Below are 26,599 nucleotides of genomic sequence, written 5' to 3' on the forward strand. Positions count from 1 at the left end.
GTTGGAAAGGGTATTTTGTGCCAAAACAGCTTTGAGAAATGCAGATAGGAATCCACCCAGCCCTTGCTGAAGATCCTCCAACCCACCATGAATAACTACCACACCATGATGTGTGCTGGCTGATGGGGGGAACCACAGAGTAAGAGGACAACTGGATCTGTCTGGTTCCTTCTCTTTTTAGAGAGTGTTGGGCCTTTCCCTGGAAGTGGCAGCCATGCAACCACTAAAGTCGAGCCAAAAATGCCAAACTTGCCTCCTGTCACATTTCCATTCTCAGTGCAATGAGGTGCAGTATTTAACTGAGAGCCGCTATCCTCATAAAGGGTGCCAGCTCCTCAGAGGGCCTTGTGGCCACTAGGATCACGATGGATTGTACTTTTTCACATTTCAGTTGTCTTAAGAGCTCCTAAAGACAGAGCAGCTCTTGGTTAAATCATCCAAGGCCAAGAAGGGATTCTTCTACTTGAACACAGACTCACTTGGGAATGAAGGAGCTCCCCTGATCACAACCTGGGGACTGCCAACACTGTTAGCCTGGAGCTGGGAGCTTATCCCCAGGCTTCCTTCTGATGTCTGGTGAGATCACAAGGGGCTCAAGTGACCAGTCCTGAAGACTCAAATTCAATGAGTGTCTAAGTCATTGCCATTCAAAGCAGAGCAAAGACTTTGGACCAGAAACACCTGCATTGCTGGAAATGAGGGATCTTAGGTGCACCCCAGAATTGCTCCTTCCTGGCCAGGCCTGGATGATAGCCTGACAGGCAGTGTTTCCCCCCTTCTCTGCTGGCTCTTGCTTCTCCCACATGGGTGGGACAGATGCACTCACTGGTGACTTTGGCTAAACACCTGAGAGACAGCCACACTCGGCACTTAAACAAGGTCCCAGGTACTTGAAACGCAACCAAATAGCAAAGCTGAAGACACACTGACTTAAATCCTCCCTGTCAACCTCTGAGGGAACTGAGCCATGAGAGGCAGGGACCAGACCAGCATCACACTAAAGCAGCAATTTTCAACCAATTAGTTTATGGCACACATAAACTAATTACTAAAATTCTGTGGCACACCAAAAAATATATATTTTTTGTCAGTCTGACTTTGATTTATTCATAATAGATGGCTACTGTTGTGTTGACTGCTGCTTTTTGTTTTTTATTGACAATCTAGGGGAAAAGAAGTCAGTGTCCCTACTAAATAGTCAGGTATTGCATGTTTTGTTCAATTCTTGCAGCACACCGTTGAAAATCACTGCACTCAGGCAATGACCCAGCTGGAAGGAGGTCAGACCTCATGACTATTCCAAGATATTGTCTTTCACTCCAGTGGCAATAGATGTTTATGGAACATCTCCTAAGCACCTAACTCTGGGCTGTCTATCCTTCTCTTTTGAAGTCCCCACTTTCCCACACATTTGGGGGGATAGAGTTCTGATGTTGGAGTTCCTGTCTCCAGTGAAACAAAGAGGGAAGCAGAGGAGGGCGAGGCTGGCAGTCAGGTCTGCTCCAATAGGGAGAGTCTTCAGGAAGCAGCACACTCGCACCCTTACCTCCCAGAAACTGGTTGCCAGGAAGTGCAGCAGCCCCTGTACCCTTCCTTCTGCAACTACCTGGTCCTTTCCACCCTGGCCCCTACCCACCTCTCTGGATCCCACATGCAGAGTGAGGGACAGAGGGAGTTGTTTAGCCAAAGTCACCAGTGAGTGCATCTGTCTCACCCATGCGGGAGCAGCAGGAGCCAGCAGAGAAGGGGGAAGAAGCTGCCTGTCAAGCTACCATCCAGACCTGGTCAGGAAGGAGGTGCTGGGCCTCCCAAAGCTCTCTGTCCCACAGAGAGTGGAAGCAATAGAGGCTGCCACACTAACTGTCCCTTCTGCCCCCAGAACAGATATTGGCCATGGTTCCCAACCTGGTTCTGGCACCCAACTGCCCTCCCCTTCCAAGCTGCTGAGGCCCTGGCATGAGCAAAGTTCTTCAGTGCCTTATAGTAAACATAGTTCAATGCTGTGTCCAGCCTGACCCAGGGTTAGGTGCATAGTAGATGTTCAGTAAACATCTAGTACCAGAATATAACCCCTCCCTTCCCACGGGTTAAGAGGTCTCTAACCACCAATCCCATCCAGACCTCCTTTCTCAAGTTGCCACTGGTTCCCCTGACTTCCCTCGTTCCCAGGGGTGCTGACTGGGCTTTCAATTGCTTTTCTGGTTCCCAGATCCCTTCAGGACCCAGGAAGACCTGACCCCAAGCCCTAAGTTTCTCAGAAGCAGGTTTCATCTGTCCCTCCCAGACTCTCAGAGCTCATTCTTCTCTCCCTCCATGCTCACCCGTGACTCCCTCCCTCTCAGACACTCTGGGTCTATCTGCTCAGAAACCCATGGACTTCTACCACTTTCACCAAATCATGCATGAGAGCCCACCACAGATAGAATCAAAATACTCAGGAGGAGGAGACAACCCGGAGCCCCACCCACTGAGCCTCCTCCTTCCCTACAGAGTTTAGGGACAGAAGCCATGAACTAAAGGAGAGAGGGCAGGAGTGACTATTCAATGAACTTGTGGAAGTCCACCCACCTGTTCTAACTCAGGTGGGATCACTGACCCCATGGACCTCCAGTGGTCCGCAGAACACCGGTTAGCAACCGCTGCTCCAAAGGTTTCCTGAAACCAACGGTCCCCAATCTTTGGCGCCTCACAGACCACCGCTGGTCAGAGGCCTAACCTTAGAGGAGTGACTACCACATGATGCAGCTTACTTCCCAGAGGCTTGGAGCCCCTCCAAATGCCAAGGACACATCTCTCAGCAGTGGGATTCTGAACACCTAGATTCTGGCGTAAGTGTGGGTAGGCCAGCGATGCAAATCATGTGTCCACAGCAGAGACCTCCAAGAACCAGAGAGATGCAGGGGAACTCTGTCGAGTCTTACTGGGGAAGGTGTAGCCTGTTCTAAAAGTATGCTGAGCAAGCAGGCAGGTGGGTGAAGCTGGCAGAGCCTGGGTGCTCCTGGAAGGTGGTAATTCAGGGCAGAAAGGCCCCTTCTAAGCCAGCCCTGCTAAGAGGTTGCCTTATGAGCATGGAATCCGACAGGCAGCTGGGGCACCCCAAGAAGATTCCCCAAGAAGATTCCAAAACACAGGACCTCAGCCCCTCTGCCCCATGATCTGCCCTGAGAACCTCAGAGTTTAGGGACAGAAGCCATGAACTAAAGGAGAGAGGGCAGGAGTGACTATTCAATGAACTTGTGGAAGTCCACCTACCTGTTCTAACTCAGGTGGGATCACTGACCCCAAAGAGTATGGATCAAGGCCTGGGGGAGCTTGATGCCTACTTTCTACCTAGAGCCCCATCTCCTGACTTCATTTCTGCCCTATCTATCCCTACCAGTATCCATGAGATGTGGCTAGCCAGAATCCCCAGCCTCGGTCCCACTTCTCTGCCTGAGTAAGGACCTATCAAAACAGAGCAACTGGCCAAGACTTCTTTTAAAGGGTCACTGTTGTGGCAAAGTCCTTAGAATAACCCCAGGAGCATAGTAAATGCTCAGTAAATGTCGACCATATGATTAGTGCTGTTATAATGGTGGTTATTTTGAATTGCCTAGCATATTGTAGGTGCTTTAAAAATGTTCAAAATCAATGTTATTGTTATTATAATTCACTAGAGGCCTGGTGTATGAAATTCATGCACGGGGTTGCTAGGGGGGTCCCCTCAGCCCAGCCTGCACACTCTTCAATCTGGGGCCCTTTGGGGGTTGTCTGACTGCCTGTTTAGGCCCAATCCCCGGGATTGGGCCTAAACAGGCAGTCAGACATCCCTCTCACAATCCTGGACTGCTGGATCCTAATTGCTCACCTGCCTGCCTGCCTGCCTGATGGCCCCTAACTTCCCCCCGCTGCTGGCCTGGTCACTCCTTACTGCCCCCCTGCCAGCCTGGTCACCCTCCAACTGACCCTCCTACCAGCCTGGACGCCCCCAATTGCCCTCCCATGCCAGCCTAGTCACCCCCAACTGCCCCCCCTGTTGGCCTCATCACCCCACGTAGCCTGCTGTTCAATCATTTGTTTGTCCCTCACTAACACCCCTGCCAACCTGGTCATAGGCAGCCATCTTGTGAGGGTCAATTTGCATATTACCTCTTTATTGTATAGGATTATAGACATTGTGCTAAACAAATGCTCAGTCCTCCAGGAAAGCCAAATGCATGCAGTCCCCATCTGGAAAAGAGGACATTGAGACACTTTACTTTGCTTGATGCTAGAAGTGAGAGTAGTCAAGTTCTGGGTAAAAGCTGGCAGCCCCACTCTGACTTCTCCTTCTCTACCTCCACCCCAATGATTCACAGGACTCTCCCTGAAGTTGGAATTAGGGTGTGCTGGGCTGGGCTTGGATCATCTGGCCTACCTTAGAGGAATAGAGGAGGGAAGGCCAGAACACGGGCTTCCTGGAGGAGACCGGCTCTGGGGAATCAGGCTGAAAGAAGCTGTGGAAGGCTTGATCTGATAGGGCATCACCTCCAGGAGTAAACCTGGTGCTGGGCTGGAGGCATGCTCTTCCACCACTGCCCATCTTCCAAGGCCAGCTCTGTATAATTGTGTGCAATTTTCTTCCTTCTGGCAATACTCTAAGTACTTAGTCATTTAATCGTCACGGTAATTCCCAGTTATTTCATATGATGTAAGTACCATCTTTGTCATATTTCATGGACACTGTTTGTTTTATCATAGCCAGTACATGATGAAATCCGGTACTTAAGTGAGACATATGTTGAAAGTATGCCTCTTATTCCACTTGAATTGTTAAATTGTTTACTCAGCATCTTTTAAGTATTCCTGTAACCTGCTGTACTAGTCTTTGTTTCAGCACATCAGATATCACTTATATATGAATTGTTCCTGCCACAATTCTGGCAGAATTATGCCAAAAATGAGGGTCTTGGTATGATACTAATTTTCTGTATCTTTTCTAAAGCAAGACATATTTCTTTTTCTTTCTGGTGGTAGTCTCAGGGACCAAGTGGAACAGGTTGATGCGGGGGGGTGGGGGGGGTGAGAAACATCTGTAATACTTCCAACAATAAAGATAATTTTAAAAAAAAGTAGTACCTGATATGCATCTTTAATCAATAGAACGACACTGAGATATATTATGATAGCAGTAAAAAGAGAACAGAGGGGATTGGCAATGAACCATCCAACCTGCTCTCTAAGTATACCAGTACTGCCATGTGTGTCCCTCACATTAGCTTCCTTGAGAAAATCCATGGGCATGGCTAAAGGCACAGATATCTATAAGGTTTACTATCAGTCCTCCAACTGAGACTGGTGTTAACATGTGTGTGTCTAATTTTGGGGGATCAATTAATCTATCCAGTTACTCCATAAATATAAGGAAAGCTAACACCATTAGAAAAAGTCCATTAATAAATACAAGAGAGATTTTCTATTTGGCCATACCCATAGGAAAAAACCTGAATTACTTTCCATCGACTCATTAAAGGAGCAAAAAATCCCATCACCAAAGCAGAACAGTTAAAGAGCATGAGATCAGACCCAGATTACTAGTCAACCTGCAATAAAATAATCCCAAAAAGGTAAAAAGCAGATTTAAACACAAGAAGTAAATAATCTGTCTAGAGTCATTCTCCTCAAGAATTTGTTTCAGTGATTCCTTTTTTTAAAATATATATTTTTTACAGAGGGATAGAGAGAAACATTGATCAGTTGCCTCCTGCATGCTCCCTACTGGGTATGTGCCCGAAACTAAGGTACATGTCCTTGATTGGAATCAAACCTAGGACCCTTGAATCTGCAGGCCAATGCTCTATACACTGAGCCAAACCGGTTAGGGCTGTTTTAGTGGTTCCTTAATAAATGTGAGGATTGTCTAGGAGCCATGCTGAAAAGCATCACCCATAACGTTATAAAGAGGTGTTCCTTCATGAGAAAAACCAATTAGGATACCACTCTGTCCTCTCTTAGAGGGAGATAATGTCAGCAGAAAAATGAAGAATATAGCGTTCATCCAGTCGGTGTGGCTCAATGGTTGAGCATTGATTCATGAACCAAGAGGTCCTGCATTTGATTCCTAGTCAGGGCACATGTCTGGGTTGTGGATTCGAACTCCAGTAGGGGGTGTGCAGGAGGCAGCCAACTGATGTCTCCTGCCAAAGGTAGAAACATCCATGAAGGAGACAGCCAACAGATGTCTCCTTCATGGATGTTTCTACCTTTCTATCCCTCTCTCACTAAACACAAGAAGTAAACAATCTGTCTAGATTCATTCTCCTCAAGAATTTGTTTCAGTGATTCTTTTTTTATATATATATTTTATTGATTTTTTACAGAGAGGTAAAAAATCCTTCCTTGCTCACTAAAATCAATAAAAATGTATTTTTAAAAGAATATAGCACTCACTACTACTCTTTCAGACAGGACTTATTCAACCCAAAGCTGGTCTGTTATTAGACATGTCCAAAAATTTTCCCAAAGTAAAGCATTAATATAAATGGTGAAGGATACATAGCAGGCACATTTGAAAACTTCCACTTTTTTAAATTAAATCTCTATTGTTGAAAATATTACATATGTCCCCTTTTTGCCCCCTTACCCCTTCTAACCCACCCTTGCCCCCCACCCTAGGGTTTAACCATCCTGTTGTCTGAGTCCATGGGTTATGCATATATGCATAAAAGTTCTTTGGTTGACCACTTCCCAGCCTCCCCCACCTTCCCTCTGAGATTCCCCAGTCTGTTCTGTGCTTCTCTGTCAGTGCATCTATTTTGTTCATCAGTTTATTTTGTTCATTACATTCCACATATGAGTGAGACCATACTTACCTTTCTCTGACTGGCTTATTTCACTTAGCATACTACTGTCCTGGACCCTCCATGCTGTGTCAAAGGGTAAGAGATCCTTGTTTTTTATCCATTCCTCTACTGATGAACACTTGGGCTATTTCCAGATCTTAACTATTGTAAATCGTGCTGCTACGAATATAGGGGTGATTGGTGTTTCAGATTTCTTATGATATACTAGAAGCCCGGTACATGAAATGCATGCATGGTGGGGGGCGGAGGTGTCCCTCAGCCCAGCCTGCACCCTCTCCAATCTGGAACCACATGGGGGCAGCCATATTGTGCGTTGGAGTGATGGTCAATCTGCATATTACTCTTTTATTAGATAGGATAGAGGCCTGGTGCATGGGTGGGGGCCAGCTGATTTGCCCTGAAGGTTGTCCTGGATCAGGTTGGGGGTTCCCTTGGGGCGTGGGGTGACCTGATGAGGGGCCTGTGGTGGTTTGCAGGTCAGCCATGCCCCCTGGTAACTCAAGCAGAGGCCCTGGTATCTGGAATTTATTTGCCTTCTACAATTGAAACTTTGTAGCCTGGAGCCAAATCCCCTGCTCCCTCCATGGCTGCCACCATTTCTGTTTGAATTTGTTTACTTTCTATAATTGAAACTTTGTATCATTGAGTGGAAGCCTAGGTCACCAGGGTGTGTGGAAAGTTTGGCTTTTTCTGTTGCCTGGAAACCCAAGCCTCTCCACTGCTCTCTGTGGCTGCAGCCGTCTTGGTTGGGATTAATTTGCATGCTCGCTCTGATTGTTTGGTGGGCGAGGCTGGTGGGCATGGTTTGTAGCAGAATGATGGTTCATTTGCATATTACTCTTTTATTAGGTAGGATTCCTTGAAGTTGGATGATTGGGTCAAATGGCAGTTCCATATTTAATTTTTTGAGGAAGCTATACTGTTTTCCATAATGGCTACACCAGTCTGCATTTCCATGAGCAGTATACTAGGGCTCCCTTTTCTTCACATCCTCACCAGCACGTCATTAGTTGATTTATTGATTGTACCCATCTGACAGGTGTGAGGTGATATTTCATTGTTGTTTTAATTTGCATCTCTCTGATGATCAGTGACTTTGAGCATTTTTTCATGTATCACTCGGCCATCTGTATGTCCACTTTGGAGAATTGTCTATTTAGTTTCCTTGCCCATTTTTTAGTTGGATTGTTTATCTTCCTTTTGTTAAGTTGTATAAGTTCCTTATATATTTTGGGGTTTTTTAAACCTTTATTGTTCAGATTATTACAATTGTTCCTTTTCCCCCCATAGTTCCCCTACAACCGGTTCCCACCTCACCATCTGCCTTTACCCCACCCCACTGTCCTTATCCATAGGTGTACAATTTTTGTCCAGTCTCTTTCCAAACCTTCCACACCCCTTTCCCCCAAGAATTGTCAGTCCACTCCCTTTCTATGCCCCTGATTCTATTATATTCACCAGTTTATTCGGTTCCATCAGATATTTTATTCACTTGATTTTTACATTCACTTGATAGATTTGTATTTGTTGTTCATAATTTTTATCTTTACCTTTTTCTTCTTCTTCCTTTTCTTAAAGAATATCCTTCAGCATTTCATGTAATACTGGTTTGGTGGTGATGAGCTCCTGTAGCTTTTTCTTATCTGTGAAGCTCTTTATCTGACCCTCAATTCTGAATGATAGCTTTGCTGGATAATCTTGGTTGTAAGTTCTTGATATTCATCACATGGAATATTTCTTGCCATTCCATCTGGCCTGCATAGTTTCTGTTGAGAAATCAGCTGACAATTGTATGGGTGCTCCCTTGTAGGCAACTAGTTGTTTTTCTCTTGCTGCTTTTAATATTCTCTCTTTGTCTTTTGCTCTTGGCATTTTAATTATGATGTATCTTGGTGTGGTCCTCTTTGCATTCTTTTGTTTGAGATTCTCTATGCTGCCCGGACTTGTAAGTCTATTTCTTTCACCAGGTGGAGGAAATTTTCTGTCATTATTTCTTCAAATAGGTTTTCAATATCTTGCTCTCTCTCTTCTTCTGGCAACCCCATAATCCAGATGCTGGTATGCTTGAAGTTGTCCCAGAGGCTCCTTACACTATCTTCATATTTTTGGATTCTTTTTTGCTTTTTGCTTTTCCAGTTGGGTGTTTTTTGCTTCTTTGTATCTCAAATCTTTGACTTGATTCTTGCAATCCTCTAGTCCACACATGTCAAACACAAGGCCTGCGGGCCAAATCCGGCCCGCCAGGCCTTGCAATGTGGCCCGCACCACGCTGTCTTCACTGCACTCCGCTGCGTTCCATCACAATGACGCGCGGTGACATAGGAGGCTTGTGATCTAGCCGGCCGCCTAGCCGGCCGCGGTACTTGCTATCTATTACGCATGCACATAGATAACAAGTCACGCGAGATTCAGGAGGCGTGACCTATAGTCCGGCATCCGATGTGGTTGTGCGGGTGGCAGAGCAGAGGAGAGAGTGAGTGTGCAGGCATAAAAAATACACAGCAGAAGCTGCCAGTTCCTGGCATAAAGTGCAGGCATAAAAATCGCAACAGAATCTGCTATCTGTACCCAGCCAGGCATTTATTGACTGACTTTTTTTTTCTCCACTCCATCTGCCAAATCAAGCTATCCCTGTGCAGTTTTCAACTTTTTCCTTCTAATGCAGATTTCCAATAAACTACATCTTTTACTGCCAATATTGATCCCAAAATGTCCAGGAAAAGAAAAGTTGACGGTGAAGGCAGACAATTTAATGACAAATGGGAAAATGAATACATGTTTGTGCTTAGAGAGGGCAAACCAGTGTGTATATTGTGTTATGAGACAGTGTCGGTGATGAAAGAGTACAATATACGTCGTCATTTTGACACCAAACATAATGTTAAGTATGGTAAATATACTTTGGAAGAAAAGCATAAAATTGTTAAAGAACTAAAAGGCAAACTACAATCACAGTAGCAAATGTTTACAAAGGCTACAGCGAAAAATGATGCTGCAGTGAAAGCAAGCTTTATAGTGGCTGAAGAAATTGCCCGTACTTCAAGGTGTTTTTCAGAGGGTGCCTTTTTGAAGCAATGCATGCTAAAAGTGTGTGAGCAAGTATGCCCAGACCAGATACAGAGTTTTCAAAATGTCAGTTTGTCAAGAAACACCATTGCAGATAGAGTTCAAGAACTCTCAGGAAAAGGAGGAAGGCCGAGTGCCTGGCGGGCGTTCCCCAGCGGAAAGGAGATAAAACTCCGACTGTGCTGGGCCCCTGACTGCTCTGATCCCCAGTTTTAAGCCGGACCCCGGGGACTCAGGCTCAGCCATAAGGAGCTGGGCTGTAAGGCGGAACCCCGGGGAGAGGCGGAAGGAGGTCCCGGAGGCGCGCACACTGCGCGCAGAGAAGGGACGGTCGGCTGTGCCGGGGGATTGCCCTGACGGGAAGGAGACTGGGGCTCCAGACTGCTCTGAACGCCACCTCCTACTCCACTTCCAACTGAACTGAACCCCAATACCGGGCTCATTGGGGGAGAGCATAGACTGTTTGGCAGCAGGCGAAAATCGAGGGCACCTTTCTCTCAGAGGCGCTGGCAGCGAGCACTGAAGGACCCGCATAGGGCGGGGCTGACAGAAGCCAAAGCTGCAGGCTCCACCCTGAAACCCCGCCCCATCTGTAACTGCGAAATGAGAGAACAAAATAGATCACAAACGAAAGATATGGAGGACAAAAAGCGTCTGGATATAGAGTTCAAATCTACGCTTATAAGGTTTTTCAAGAATTTCCTAGAAAAGATGGATAAGGCCTATGAGGATATGAAAAGAGATCAACTAGAATTAATAAGGAGTCAACAAGAAATGATAAGGGATCAACAAGAAATAAAGAATACATTGTCTGAAATAAAAAATATTTTACAGAGTCCTAAAAACAGGAGGGATGATCGCAAGAATCAAGTCAAAGATTTGGAACATAAAGAGCCAGAAGACACTCCTCCACAGAAGCTAGAAGGCAAGAGAATCCAGAAAATTGAAGATAATGTAAGAAACCTCTGGGACAACTTCAAGCGAACCAACATCAGAATTATGGGGGTCCCAGAAGATGAGAGAGAGCAAGATATCGAAAACATACTGAAAGAAATAGTGACAGAAAACTTCCCCCACCTGGTAAAAGAATTAGACTTACAAGTCCAGGAAGCGTACAGAACTCCAAACAAAAGGAATCCAAAGAGGACCACACCGAGACACATCATTATTAAAATTCCAAGAGCAAAAGACAAAGAGAGAATATTAAAAGAAGCAAGAGCAAAGAAGGTAGTAACCTATAAAGGAGCACCTATACGATTGTCAGCTGACTTCTCAACAGAAACCATGCAGGCCAGAAGGGAATGGCAAGAAATATTCAAAGTGATGAATAGCAAGAACCTACAGCCAAAAATAATCTACCCAGCAAAGCTATCACTCAGAATCGAAGGCCAGATAAAGAGCTTCACTAATAAAAAAAAGCTAAAGGAGTTCATCACCGCCAAACCAGAATTATATGAATTGCTGAAGGGAGTTCTTTCAGAAGAGAAAGTAAACAAAGATAAAAATTATGAACAACAAATACGTAACTATCAACAAGTGAATCTAAAAACCAAGGAAATTAAAAAAATCTGATGAACAATATTAACTGTTGAATATAATAGAATCAGAGGTATGGAAGGGGAGTGAACTGATGATTCTTGGGGAAAAGGGGAGAGGGGGGAGTGGGAAGAGACCGAACATAAACTGTGCACCTATGGATGAGGACAATGGGGAGAGGGGAAAGGGCAGAGGGTGGGGTGGGAACCTGGTGGAGGAGAGCAATGGTGGGGGGGGGGGGGGGGGGAAGGAACATTTGTAATAATATGAACAATAAAAACTTATTTAAAAAAAAAAAAAAAAAAAAAAAAAAAAAAAAGAACTCTCAGGAAATCTATCATCACAGCTGGCCGAACAGGCATGCAGTTATCTCGCTTTTTCACTTGCTATCGATGAAAGCACAGACAACACTGATACAGCACAGCTGTCCATCTTTATACATGCTACGAAGACCGACCTCTCTGTCACTGAGGAACTTTTGGATGTAGCTGCCATGCATGGGACGACGACTGGTAGAGATATATTTGAGGCTGTGGAGAAATCTATAAATAATTTTAAATTACCCTGGGAAAAGCTGGTGGGGCTAACTACCAATGGCGCACCTTCAATGTGCGGAGAAAAGAAAGGCTTGGTTGGACTAATGAAGGAAAGAATGCAAAAAAGTCACTGCCACACACCCTTGATTACTTATCATTGCATTATCCACCAAGAGGCTATGTGTGGAAAAGTTCTGGACATGAATGACATAATGACCACAGTCATTAAAACTATTAACTTTATACGGGCACGTGGCCTGAATCATCGCCAGTTCCAGCAGTTTTTACAGGAGGTGGGTGCAGAGCATGGAGACGTGCCATACCACACAGAAGTAAGATGGCTGAGCAAGAGCACAGTCCTCAAAAGATTTTTGGAGCTCAGAGAACAAATTGCTCTTTTCATGGAAAGTAAAGGAAAGCCCTTGCCTGAACTGTCGGATCCCGCCTGGCTATGTGATTTTGCTATGATGTGTGACATATGCGAGCATCTCGCCCAACTGAATCTGAAGCTGCAGGGACGCAAACAAGTCATCACGAAGATGTCTGACATGATCACAGCATTCAAGCGTAAACTTCAACTATGGAAGTCCCAACTGGAACAGGACAATCTTGCCCACTTTCCCGTTTGTTTGAGTATCTCAACCACTATTTCTGGTACTTTTCCTTGCAGTCGGCTGGCTACCAAAGTTAGCCGTTTACTAAGTGAATTTGAGCGGCGCTTCTCTGACTTTAGAACACAGCACTCAGGCTTTGACATCTTTGCCAATCCTTTTACAGTTGATGTCAACAATGTGCCCCATCACCTTCAGATGGAGATAATCGAGCTTCAGTCTGACAGTGGCCTGAAATCAAGGTTTCAGGATGTTGAAATTGAGGACTTCTACCCTCTACTGCCCCCTGACTCAATGCCAGAGCTCCGACTTCATGCTGCCCGTATTCTATCCATGTTCGGGAGCACCTATCTTTGTGAACAGATGTTTTCAATAATGAATCTGAACAAAAACAAGCACAGATCACGCATTACCGATGACAACCTCCATGCTGTTTTGCGGGTTGCTACAGCCCAAGAAATAAAACCGAACATTGACTCATTGATCCGGGGAAAATGGTGTCAGACATCTAGCCAGAAAACAAAACAATGAGCATTTTAGGTACATTCCAATATTACTGTTTTGCTTGATACCAATATTACTATTTTGCTTGATAGCATGTGAGTTGGTTAACAGCACTGTTAAGGAAAAGATTGTTCCACTCATTTTAAATTCACATTTCTGGTTAACATTGTCAGTTTATGACTGTTCAGTAAACCATTCGGCCCGCGATTTAGGCTGGATTTTAGATTTTGGCCCCTTCTCTGATTGAGTTCGACACCCCTGCTCTAGTCTGCTGTTGGGTCTCTGTATAATATTTTTTATTTCAGTCAATAGGTCCTTTTCCATATCCTCGAGGGTCTCACTAAATTTATTGGCCTTTTCTAGAAAATTCTTAAAGACCTTACTACCGCGATTTTGAATGCTATATCCAGTCATTTGCTTTCCTCTATTTCTTTCATTTGTGACCTGTTTTTTTGTCTCCACATTTTGGCTGCTTCCCTGAGTTGATAGAGTGGCTTTTTGTGCTAGGGGTTCTATAGGGCCCAGTGGCTCAGTCTCCTCGGTTACCTGAGGTCAGAACTCTTGGTGCACACCTTTGTTGTAGTTAAGCCTTGATTGTTGTTGATATCACTGAGGAATTGACCTCCAGGCCAAATGGCTGTGAGGATAAGCTGTGTCTATGGTGGGATAACTTTTGTTCTGGAGACACTCTTATGAGACAAGACTTGCTTCAGTGGGGCTTTGGAGCTCACTGAGTCTGCCCCTTGAGTGAGTCCCTTATGGATCTGAGGAGTTGTAATCTGGATGGTCTCACTCTGACAACTGGGTACACTGGCTCTTGGATCTCCAAGGAGGTGTTAATGTAGCCTCTGCCTGAGGCCACCCAGCAGGAGCTATGGAAATAACTGCAGATTCCTCTTCTTTGTTTGGGTTTTGGAGCTGGCCAGATGAGGCCCAGCTGTGAAACAATGCAAGCTGCTGTGGGGCCTTAGGCCTTCTTTTGGATGTTCTGGGTCTCACTGACTCAGCTGCAGTTTGTTAGGTAAGTTTAGAATTCAGGCCTAACCAGTTTAGCTCAGTGGATAGAGGCCTGCGGACTGAAGGGTCCCACCTTCGATTCCATTCAAGGGCATGTACCTTGGTTTCGGGCACATCCTCAGAGGGGAGTGTGCAGGAGGCAGCTGATCGATATTTCTCTCTCATCAATGTTTCTAACTCTCTGTCCCTTCCTCTCTGTAAAAAGATCAATAAAATATATATTTTTTTAATAATTCAAAGGACCAGGCCATTCATATGCAAAAGCTTCTGTGCTCAGCTTGGATGGGGCAGAGTCTCAGTGCGGAGCAAACAACAATGGCTTCTTGTTAACCGTGCCCTAGGAGGCCCCTGGGTTTCAGTGTCCCATGGTAATCACTGCAAGCACCTCTGAGAGAAAGCCACCCTCAAATTTCACCCACTGCCAGACAGTCCAATTTCTCCCCAGAGTCTTGCCCAGAACTGGAGTTCAGAGCAGTTGGGAGTTTTTGTCTCCCTCCCAATTGAGAAAGCCAGCCACGTATTCCGTTGCCAGCCCTCTCCACACATGCACCTCTGTACCTCTGCCTTTACTTCTGCAGCTCCTCTGAGTCTCAGTGTGTTTTTCTCTTTCCTTTTAGTTGTAGAATTTCCACTCAGTCAGCCTTCCTGTGGTTCTGGATGATGTCCATTTTGTCTTTTAGTTGTAGTTTTGAAATTGTTGTGCGAGGCAGCAGTTTAGGTGTTTACCTCTACAACCATCTTGGTTTCTGTTTCTCCTTATATATTTTGGATATTAACCCTTTATCAGCTGTATCACTGCCAAATATATTCTCTGATACAGTGGGCTCCCTTTTTGTGTTGTTGATGGTTACTTTTGCTGTGCAGAAGCTTTTTAATTTTATGATATGTAGTCCCATTTATTTATTTTCTCCTTAATTTCCTTTGCATGTAAACATATTGCTATGAGAGATGTCTGCTGCCTATGGTTTCTTCCAGGATTTTTAAGGTTTGACAACCTATGTTTAGGTCTTTTGTTTTGAATTTATCCTTGTGTATGATGTAAGTTGGCAATCTAGTTTCGTTTTTTGCATGTATCTGTCCAATTTTCCCAAAACCTTTTATTGAAGAGAATGTCTTGACTTCGTTGTCAAAAATCAACTGACTGTAGCCAAAACCAGTTTGGCTCAGCGGTAGAGCATCAGTCTGCGGACTGAAAGGTCCCAAGTTCGATTCTGGTCAGGGGCATGTACATTGGTTGCAGGCACATCCCCGGCAGGAGGTGTGCAAAAGGCAGCTGGTCAATGTTTCTCTCTCATCGATGTTTCTAGCTCTCTATCTCTCTCCCTTCCTCTCTGTAAAAAATCAATAAAATGTATATATTTTTTTTAAAATCACTTGACTGTAATGGCTTGAGTCAATTTCTGGGTTCTCTGTTCTGTTGCATTGATCTATACGCCTTTTCTTGTGCTGGTACCAGGCTGATTTGATTATGGTGACTTTGTAGTATAACTTGATATCTGGTATTGTGATTCCTCCAACTTTTTTCTTCTTTCTCAAGATTGTTGTGGCTATTCAGGGTCTATTTTGGTTCCATACAAATTTTTGGAGTATTTGTTCTAGATCTGTGAAATACGCTGATGATATTTCAATAGGGATTGCATTAAATCTACAGAATGCTTTGGGTAGTATGGATATTTTAATTACGTTAATTCTACAAATCTATGAACACAGTATATTTGTTTATATGTTCTCTATCTATTTTTCTCAATGTCCTATAGTTTTCTGAATACAAGTCTTTTATTCCTAAGGGTCTTAATTTTGTTGCTGTTGTTGCAATGGTAAATAGGATTGTTTGTTTAGTTTCTCTTTCTGAGAATTCATTTTTGGTGTATAAAAAAGCCACTGATTTCTGGGTGTTAATTTTGGAACTTGCTACTATGCCAAATTATTTTATTAAGTCTAGTAGTTTTTTGGTGGAGTCTTACTATTTTCTCTGTACAATATCATGTCATCTTCAAATAATAAGAGTTTACTTCCTCTTTTCCATTTTGGATGCCTTTTATTTCTTCTTTTTCTCTAATACCTGTGGCTAGGACTTCCAGTAATATGTTCAATGAGAGAGGTAAAAACAGACATCCTGTCTTGTTCCTGTTCTTAGGAGAAATGGTTTTAGTTTTTACCCATTGAGTATGATGTTCACTGTAGGTTTGTCCTATATGGCTTTTATTATGTTAAGATATGCTCCCTCTAATCCCACTTTGCTGAGAATTTTTATCAAAAATTGGTGCTGGCATGGGACATTTTCAAACATAGACCACATATTGGGTCACAAGCAAAGTCTCCCCAAATTCAAGAAGATTGAAATCATATCAAGCATCTTCTCAGACCATAGTGGCATAATATTATAAATAAACTACAATAAAAACAATACAAATAATTCAAACACTTGGAAGCTGAGTAGCATGCTATTAAACAATGACTGGGTTACCAGATAGATCAAAGAAGAAATTTAAAACATTCAGGAAATCAATGACAATAAAAACACAACAATCCAAAATCTATGGGACACAATGAAAGCAGTCTTAAAAGGGTAGTTTATAGCTCTACAGGCTTACCTCAAAACACAAGAAAAAAATGGTAGTAAATCATCTAACTCTACAACTTAAAGAATTAGAAAGAGAGCAACAAGAAAAGCTCAGATTAGGCAGAAGGAAGGAGATAATAAAGATCAGAGCAGAAATAAATAACATAGAGACCAAAAATAACAATAACAAAAGATCAATGAAACAAAGAACTGGTTCTTTGAAAGGGTAAACAAGGTAGATGAACCTCTAGCCAGGCTCACCAAGAAGCAAAGAGAGAGGACCCAAATAAACAAAATCAGACATGAAAGAGGCAAAATAACAACAGACCCCACAGAAATATAAAGGATTATTAAAAAATACTATGAACAACTCCATTCCAACAAACTAAACAACATGGAAGAAATTGACATATTCCTAGAAAAATACAACCTTCCAAGAATCCATCAGGAAGAACCTAAAAATCTCAATAGGCTGATAACTATGGAAGAAATTGAAGCAGTCATCAAAAAAGCTTCCAGGAAATAAAAGCCCAGGGCTAGATGGCTTCACAGGAAAGTTTTACCAAACTCCTCAGATACTCCAAAAAAAATTCAAGAGGAAGGAACACTTTCAAGATCATTCTATGAAGTCAGGATCACCCTAATACCAAAACTAGGTAAAGACAGCACAATGAAAGAGAATTACAGGCCAATATCCCTCATAAACATAGATGCCAAAATCCTCAACAAAATTCTAGCAAATCGAATCCAGTAGTACGTCAGAAAGATCATACACCATGACCAAGTAGGACTTATCCTAAGGATGCAAGGATGGTACAATATCCTCAAATCAATAAACGTGTTACATCACATAAACAAATTGAGAGATAAAAATCACATAGTCATATCAATTGATGCAGAAAAAGCATTTGATAAAATCCAATACCCTCCCCTGATAAAAATTCTCAGCAAGGTGGGAATAGAGGAATCATACCTCAACATAAAAAAAAAATCCATATGTGACAAACCGACAGCCAACATCATATTCAATGGGCAAAAACTAAAACCATTTCTCCTGAGACAAGGATGCTCACTCTCACCACTCCTGTTTGACATATTAGAAGTACTAGCCATTGCAATTAGACAATAAGAAATAAAAGGTATCCAAGTTGGAAAAGAAGAAGCAAAACTGTCCTTCTTGGCAGATGACATGATAAGATACATAGAAAACCCTAAAGACTCCATCAAAAAAATTATTAGACTTAATAAATGAATTCAGCAATGTATAGGATACAAAATTAACACCAAGAAATCTATGGCATTTCTATACACCAATAGTGAACTTACAGAAAGAGAGACTAAAAAAGCAATCCCATTTACCATCACACACAAAAAAAGTAATATACCTAGGAATAAACTTAACTAAGGATGTAAAAGACCTATATGTAAAAAACTACAGGACACTGAAAAAAAGAGATAGAGGAAGACATAAACAGATGGAAGAACATACCGTGTTCATGGATTGGTAAAATCAACATCATTAAAATGTCCATACTACCCAATGCAATCTATAGATTCAACACACTCGCCATTAAAATACCAATGGCATATTTCACAGATCTAGAACAAACTCTCAAAAAAATTCATCTGGAATAAAATAAAATAAAAGACCCCAAATAACCACAGCAATCCTGAAAAAGAAGAACAAAATAGGCGGGATCTCAATACCAGATATCAAATACTATATTACAAAGCCACTATTCTCAAAACAGCCTGGTACTGGCACAAACAGACATATAGATCAATGGAATAGAATAGAGAACCCAGACATTGACCCAAACCACTATGCTCAATTAATATTTGACAAAGGAGGCATGAACATACAATGAAATCAAGACAGTCTCTTCAATAAACAGTATTGGGAAAATTGGACAGATACATGCAAAAAAAAACATGAAACTAGACCACAACTTACACCATACACAAAAATAAACTCAAAATGGATAAAGGACTTAAACATAAGATGGGAAACCATAAAAATACTAGAGAAATCCCCAGGCAGCAAAATCTCAGCTATACACCGAAGCAATTTCTTCACCAATACCACTCCTAGGGCAATGAAAGCTAAAGAGAAAATAAACAAATGGGACTACATCAAAATAAAAAGCTTTTGCACAGCAAAAGAAACCATCAACAAAACAACAAGAAAGCTCACTGCATGGGAGAATAAATTTTCAAATGTTATCACTGATAAGGGTTTAATCTCCAACATTTACAGGGAACTCATACAACTTAACAAAAGGAAGATAAACAACCTAATCAAAAAAATGGGTAACGGACCTAAATAGATACTTTTTCAAAAGAAGATAGAAGGAAGGCCAAGAGACACATGAAAACTTGCTCAAAGTCACTAATTATCCAAGAGATGCAAATCAAAACAATGTAGTACCATCTCACACCTGTCAGAATGGCTATCATCAACATATCAACAAACAAGTGAGGATGCGGAGAAAAACCCTCGTGCACTGTTGGTAGGAATGCAGACTGTTGGAGAACAGTATGAAGTTTCCTCAAAAAACTAAAAATGGAACTCCCATTTGACCCAGTGATCCCACTTCTAGGAATATATCCCAAGAAACTAGAAACACCAATTAGAAAGGATATATGCACCCTATGTTCATAGTGGCACAATTCACCATAGCTAAGATCTGGAAACAGCCTAAGTGCCCATCAGTAGATGAGTGGATTAAAAAACTGCGGTACATCTACACAATGGAATATTACAGTGTGGTAAAAAAATAATAATAATAAAATAAAATAAAAAAGGCATTCTTACCATTTGCAATATCATGGATGAAACTGGAGACCATTATGCTAAGTGAAATAAACCAGTCTGAGAAAGATAAATATCACATGATCTCACTCATTTATGGAACATAATGAGCATCATAAACTGATTAATAAAAACAGATACAGCTGAGACCGGTTTGGCTCAGTGGATAGAGCATCGGCTTGGGGACTGAAGGGTCCCGAGTTCGATTCCAGTCAAGGGCATGTACCTTGGTTTGGGCATATCCCCAGTAGGGGGTGTGCAAGAGGCAGCTGATCGATGACTCTCTCTCATTGATGTTTCTAATTATCTCTCTCCCTCCCTCTCTGTACAAAATCAATAAAAATATATTTTTAAAAATAAATAAATAAATAAATAAATAAATAAATAAAATAAAAACAGATACAGAGACAGAGAAGCATTGGTCGGACTGTCAAACCTCAGAGGGAAGGTAAGAGAGGGTGGGGATAAGGGGGAGAGATTAACCAAAGTAGTTGTATGCATGCATAGAAGCTGAACCAATGAACACAGACAATAGGAGGGTGAGGGCAAGAGTGGGAGGGTGGGGATAATGGGGGGGATAAGGACACATATGTAATACTTTGATCAATAAAGAAATTTTTTTAAATGGGTGCTGGATTTTGTCAAGTGCTTTTTCTGCATCTATTGATATGATCATGTGATTTTTGTCTTTCAGTTTGTTTATGTGATGCATCACATTTATTGATTTGTGAATATTGCATCAGCCTTGCATCCCTGGAATAATTCCACTTTGTCATGGTCTATGATCTTTTTCATATATTGCTGGATCTGATTTGCTAACACTTTGTTGAGGATTTTAGCGTCTATGTTCATCAGGGATATTGGCCTGTTATTCTCTCTCTTTGTAGTGTCTTTATCTAGTGCTGGAATTAGGATAATGTGGGCCTCATAAAAAGAGCTTGGAAGTGTTCCTTCCTCTTGAATTTTCTGGAATAGTTCGAGGAGTATAGGTGTTAGTTCTTAGAATGTTTGGTAAAATTCCCCTGTGAAGCCATCTGAACCAGAGCTTCTGTTTGCTGTGAGTTTTTTCATTACTGCTTCTATTTCATCAGTTGTTATTGGCCTATTCAGGTTTTCTGATTCTTCCTAATATAGTTTTAGGAGATTGTATTTTTCTAGAAATTTGTCCACTTCATCCTCATTGTCCAGCTTGTTGGCATATAGTTGTCCAAAGTATTTTCTTACAATTCTTTGTATTTCTGTGGAGTCACCTCTTACTTTTTTGCTTTTGTTTCTGATTTTATTTTTGGGGGGTCCTCTCTCTTTGTTTCTTTATGAGTCTGGTAATGATTCATCAATCTTTTTTATCTTTTCAAATAAACAGCTCTAGGTTTCATTGACTTTTTATATTATTTTTTAATCCTCTATGTCATTTATTTCTGCTCTAATCTTTATTATTTCCTTCATCCTATTTATTCTGGGCATTTATTTTTCTCTTTTTAATTCTTTAAATTGTAGGGTTAGTTTATTTTGTTTGTTTGTTTGTTTGTTTTTTGAGATAGGCCTGTAGTGCTATGAACTTCCCTCTTAGGACTGCTTTTGCTGTGTCTGAGATTTTGGGTTGTTTTGTGTTCATTTTCATTTGTATCCAGGAAGTTTTTTATTTGTTCCTTGATCTCATTGGTAACCCATTCATTGTTTAATAACGTGCTGTTTAGCCTGCATGTATTGGAATGTTTTGAGTGTTTTCATTCCATTATAATCTAAGAAGATACTTGATATTATTTTAATCTTCTAGAGACTTGTTTTGTGTCCTAACATGTGGTCTATCTTTGAAAATGACACATGTGCATTTGAGAAGAATATATTCTGCAGCTTTGGGGTGAAATGTTCTATAAATGTCAATTAAATCCATCTGATCCAGTGTGCCATTTAGAGTCACTCTTTCCTTGTTAATTTTTTTGTGGACGATCTACCCAGTGAAGTCAGCAGGGTGTTAAAGTCCCCTACTATGACTGTATTGTTGATCTCTTCTCTAGGGTTGTTTTTTGTTGTTGTTTTTTTAAAATATATATTTAGGTGCTCCTATATTGGATACATATATGTTTCCCATGGTTATATTCTCTTGTTTGTTTGATCCCTTTAGTGTTATGTAGTGACCTTTGTTGTCTCTTGTGATGGCCTTCATTTTGAAGTATATTTTGTCAGATATGAGTATTGCTACATCAGTTTCCCCACCCCCACCCCCGTTTCCATTTGCATGGAAATTTTTTTTCCATCCCTTCACTCTCATCCTGTGTGAGTCTTTTGTTCTTTTTTAAAAAATATTTTTTTATTTATTTTTTACAGAGAGGAAGGGAGAAGGCTAAAGAGACAGAAACATCGATCAGCTGCTTCCTGCACACCCCCTACTGGGGATGTGCCCTTAACCAAGGTACATGCCCTTGACCTGAATTGAACTAGGACCTTTCAGTCCGCAGGCTGATGCTCTATTCACGGAGCCAAACCGATTTCAGCTTTGAGTCTTTTGTTCTGAAGTGGGTCTCTTGTAGACAGCATATACTTGGGTCATGTTTTTGTACTGATTCAGCTATCCTATGTCTTTTGATTGGAACATTTCATCCATTTACATTTAATGTTATTATCGATAGGTACACATTTATTGCATTTTAATTCTGTATGCCTACATTTATCTCTCTATTTCTTCTCATTACAGCAGTCCCTTTATAATTTCTTACAGTGCTGGTTTGGTAGTAATAAACTTCTTTAGTCTTCTTTTGGCTGGGAAGCTCTTTATTTCACCATTTATTTTGATTGATAGCCCTGCTGTAACATAATAATCTTGGTTTCAGATCCTTGCTTTTCATTATCTTGAGTACTTCATGCCATTCCCTCTGGCCTGTAGAGTTTCTAACGAGAGCTCCTTTGTAGAAAACAAATTGCTTTTCTCTTGCTGCCTTTAAAATTCTTTAATTATTGGCATTTAATTATGTGGCTGGGCAAGGGCCTGTTTGGGTTCTTCTTGCTTGGGGCTCCCTATGCCTCCCAGATTTGTTTGACTTTTTGCTTCACTATGTTAGGGAAGTTTTCTGCCATTATTTCTTCAAACATGTTCTCTATTCCTTGCTCACTCTCTTCTCCTCTGGCACGTTATTATGCAAATATTGATACAGTACATTACATGCTGCCCCACAACTCCCTTATGTTGTTCCTCTTTTTTTAATTATTATTTTTTATTCTCTGATTGAGTGATTTTATTTCTACCCTGTCTTCTATTTCACTGACCTGATTCTCAGCTTCCCCTAATCTGCTATGTATTCCTTCCAATGTGTTTTGTTTTTGTTTTAAGTTTTGGGTTTTTTAAATATATATACTAGAGGCCTGGTCAAGAATTCATGCACTGATGGGGTTCAGCTGGCCCACCCCTGAGGGGTGGGCCGGCTGGGGTGAGGGGCCACAGGCATTCCATTCATTCTGCTGTTCAACTGATTTGCATATTACTTTTTTATTATATAGGACATACATTTATATATATGTTTGGAATTTTTATATTGATTTCTGAGAGGAAGGGAGAAGGAAACAGAGATAGAAACATCAATGATGAATCATTAATTGGCTGCATCCTACATGCCACCTACTGGGGATTGAGCCCACAACCAGGGCATGAGCCCTGAGCAGGAATCAAACCGTGTCCTCCTGGTTCATAGCTCAATGCTCAACCATTGAGCCAACATGGCTGGGTTATGGGTTGTTTCTTTGTCTTCCCATTTTGGCTGCCCATTTGGATTTGTGTCTATGCTCCTGGTTCACAGGTCAATTATCCTATCTCTGAACTCTCCTACACAACTCCAGTCCTCTGCTAGAGCTCAAGGTGAGAAGCTGCACACAAAATTTTTGTGCATTGCCCATTAACAGGGTACCTGCATTTCCAGCTGTTTCTCCCTGCTGCTTTTTGCAGCCAGATATTATGTGGACACATTTCTCAGTTCTGATGCTCTGGGTTGGGGAACTCAGCTTGGAGTTTAGACTCCAGAGTTCTCGGTGGGAACTCCCTACAGCTAAGATTTTCCTCTGGAACTTCAGCTGCTGTCTGCAGGAGCCTGGTTAGCCTGCTCATGTCTCTGCACTTCCTATTAGTCTCTATGCACTCTCCACTTTCCGTTCCTAGTTATCAGGGTTCTCTTCAGCTAGTCTTAAGTTGATTATTCAAGTTGGTTTTTCTATATTTTAGTTGTAATTCCAGTTTGGTCCTGGAAGAGTCAATGTAGCTTCTGCTTACTCTACTCCCATTTTTAAGATCATTAGGAACTGGAAACTTCCATTTTGACCGAGCAAATGAAATTGACATAGAAATCCAGGATCATGACAAAAAAGATAACCATGAAAAAAATGAGAAAAAACAAGACTTGATTTTACTCTCAGTTGTCTCACACACACACACACACACACACACACACACAAAGACAATGTCCCATGGACACAAGAGAAGCTGAAAAACAGGATGGGATAAAGTATGAAGACATTTAGCTCCACCTACATCTATAGAGAGCTTTCTGGAAGCTGTATGAAAACCATCTTTATGGCACAAAGCCAGTACTCGCAACAATACTCCACCTTTGTGATCTGCCACAACTAAGAAGGCAATGGCTTTGGAAAGCATGTGAATTAGAGCAGCACTCATGGTCCATGAGAAACTTTTGGTGGCTGTAGAAAAATTTGGACATTATTTGCATTTTTTATGTTTTATTGATCCTAATAATAAAACACAAAAAAATATTCTAAGAAATTCTTATATTCTGACTGAGTGACAATTTTCACCTTTACACTGCATAAAATTCATGAAATGTACTACAGTAATGTACTACATTACATCATAATTCCCCTTTCTAGTAACTAAGAGGGGGAAACCAGAGAGGTTGCAAGCGGCTTCAGTATTGTTTTGACCATTACAGCAGTCACCACTCCGTGATTACCAATTCTCATCTGATAGTTTTATTTTATTTGTGTATTGTATGTAGCTGTGTATTTTCTTTAACTGTTATGTTTAATGGCATCAAATAGTTTGACTTTAATAACTATCATTTCTTGTTTGGTTTTAGATTCGAGTAAAATAAACCCACAATGAGTAAAAAAAAGGCAAAGGAATATTTTGCATTTCTTTAGTAATACAAAAGATAATGTAACTAATGACAATAGTAACAATAGTAATATGAGTACTTCACTTAACCGTAAGCTGATCAATGAATCAGTCTCCACAGTCCTCATCAGGCACCATTAGGAAGAACGTACAAACTGGATACAGAGACAAGAAAAAACTCAAAGAATCAAGTAAATAGATTCGAACTACTTGAAATGTGGATTTGTTCAAGAACCTGGTAGTGAGCTGGACCCACAGCTGCTTTCTGCTGTGTGTTCTGAGACTTTATCCAATGATGCCATGAACCTTCGAAACTCGAAAGACATTTGCAACCAAAACACCTGGATTTAGCTAAAAAACCACTTGAATATTTTCAAAGGATGCATGAAAATATATAAAAGCAATGATTGCTGTAACAAAAATGACTGTTGGAGATAAATCCTTATTAAAGGCTTATAAAAAGCCGTATACGAGCCCTGGCCTGTTTGGCTCAGTGGATAGAGCGTCGGCTTGGGGACTGAAGGATCCCAGGTTCAATTCCAGTCAAGGGCATGTACCTTGGTTGCAGGCACATCCTCAGTGAGGGGTGTGCAGGAGGCAGCTGATAGTTGTTTCTCTCTCATCGATGTTTCTAGCTCTCTATCCTTCTCCCTTCCTCTCTGTAAAAAATCAATAATTTTTTTTAAAGCTGTATACGATTGGAGAAGACTTAATTAAGTCTTGCATGTTACAAGCCAGTAAAGAGGTTTTGGGAAAGCAATTCCTATGTCTGCTAACTGAAAGCAATTCCTATGTCTGCTAACACTGTCAAATGCAAAATTGAAGACATGGCTGAAGATATTGAATATCAAGTTATAAAAATGGTGGAAAATTCACAAACATTTTATTCAACTTGATCAACAGACCTAAGTAACAAAGCACTTTTCCTTTATTTTGTGAGGGCTGAAGTGTGAAGGAGAGTTACAGGAAGAACAAACTACTTTGTTCACTTAGCTTGCCAATGGAACAAGTAGCTCTGAGATTTTTGAAGCACTTAATAGTTATTTCCTGGAACACGATATTGAATGGAAAAAAATGTACTGGGATATGCATATACGGTGCCACAAACATGACTTGACATCTTTTGGGAACTGTTGCAAAGGTGAAAAATGTTGTCACCCAGGCATTTTGTCTACACACTGTATTATACATCGTGAGCAGCGTGCGGTGAAAAAAATGTCCCCAGAACTACACAAAGTATTATCAGATGTTAGGAAAACTATAAATGAAATTCCATACAAAGTGCTCAGTTCTCAAATATTTGAGGCACTTGGCGAAGAAATGGGTTCCCAGGATACTCACCTTCTTCTTCACGCTGAGGTGAGATGGCTGTCGAGGGGCAAGATACTAACCCAACTGTTTGCCCTGCGGAATAAGTCAAAATATTTTTCCAGCGGCCAATAATCCGAAATTACAAGAACTCTTTTCTGACGATGAGTGGACAGCCAAGCTTGCATACCTAACAGATATTTTTTTGCTATTAAATGACAACTTACGGATGTGTTCACACTACGAGGTAAAATTGATGCTTTTCAAAAGAAAATATTACTGTGGCAAACGTTGTTGGCAGAAGAAGATCTGCAAATGTTTTCAAGCTTCTATGAATATATGCAAGAGAATGATGTCAACTGGCAGGTGGTAACCATTGTTTAACAGCACTCACTTACAATCACTCACAGAACCGTTTGGTCATTCTTACCCAAAGAAAGAAGATATCAGACTTGGTAATATGTGGATAATAGATGCATTTGCAGCAAACATTGAAGACAGCAATTTAAGCATGAATGAAAAAGAAAGCCTCATCAATCTATCATCCAATAACAGTCACAAAGCTAATTTCTAGTCATTCTTATCATGACCTGATTTTTGGATCTCTATTAAAAGTGAATACCCGGAGAGAATCAAAGATGGCTGCTCGGGTAGGCAACTAGCCGCAGCCGCACACAACAATTTCAACAAAATACAACTAAAATATAAA

The 26,599-nt window shown here is 41.3% G+C and overlaps 1 protein-coding gene and 1 pseudogene across 1 annotated transcript in view; both read right to left on the minus strand.

The window, feature by feature from the left end:
• The window catches only part of PEAK1 (pseudopodium enriched atypical kinase 1), a 715,824-nt gene extending 690,915 nt beyond the window's left edge, over window positions 1–24,909 (minus strand). The window contains exon 1 of the mRNA XM_036454672.2: window positions 24,663–24,909. The gene's annotated coding sequence lies outside the window, so the exon portion shown is untranslated. The remainder of the gene's footprint in view (window positions 1–24,662) is intronic.
• LOC118717021 lies at window positions 5,234–24,665 on the minus strand (annotated as a pseudogene).
• Window positions 24,910–26,599: the final 1,690 nt, after the last annotated feature.

The sequence above is a fragment of the Pipistrellus kuhlii genome, unplaced genomic scaffold (genome assembly GCF_014108245.1).
Source record: "Pipistrellus kuhlii isolate mPipKuh1 unplaced genomic scaffold, mPipKuh1.p scaffold_m20_p_1, whole genome shotgun sequence".
Classification (NCBI taxonomy): domain Eukaryota; kingdom Metazoa; phylum Chordata; class Mammalia; order Chiroptera; family Vespertilionidae; genus Pipistrellus; species Pipistrellus kuhlii.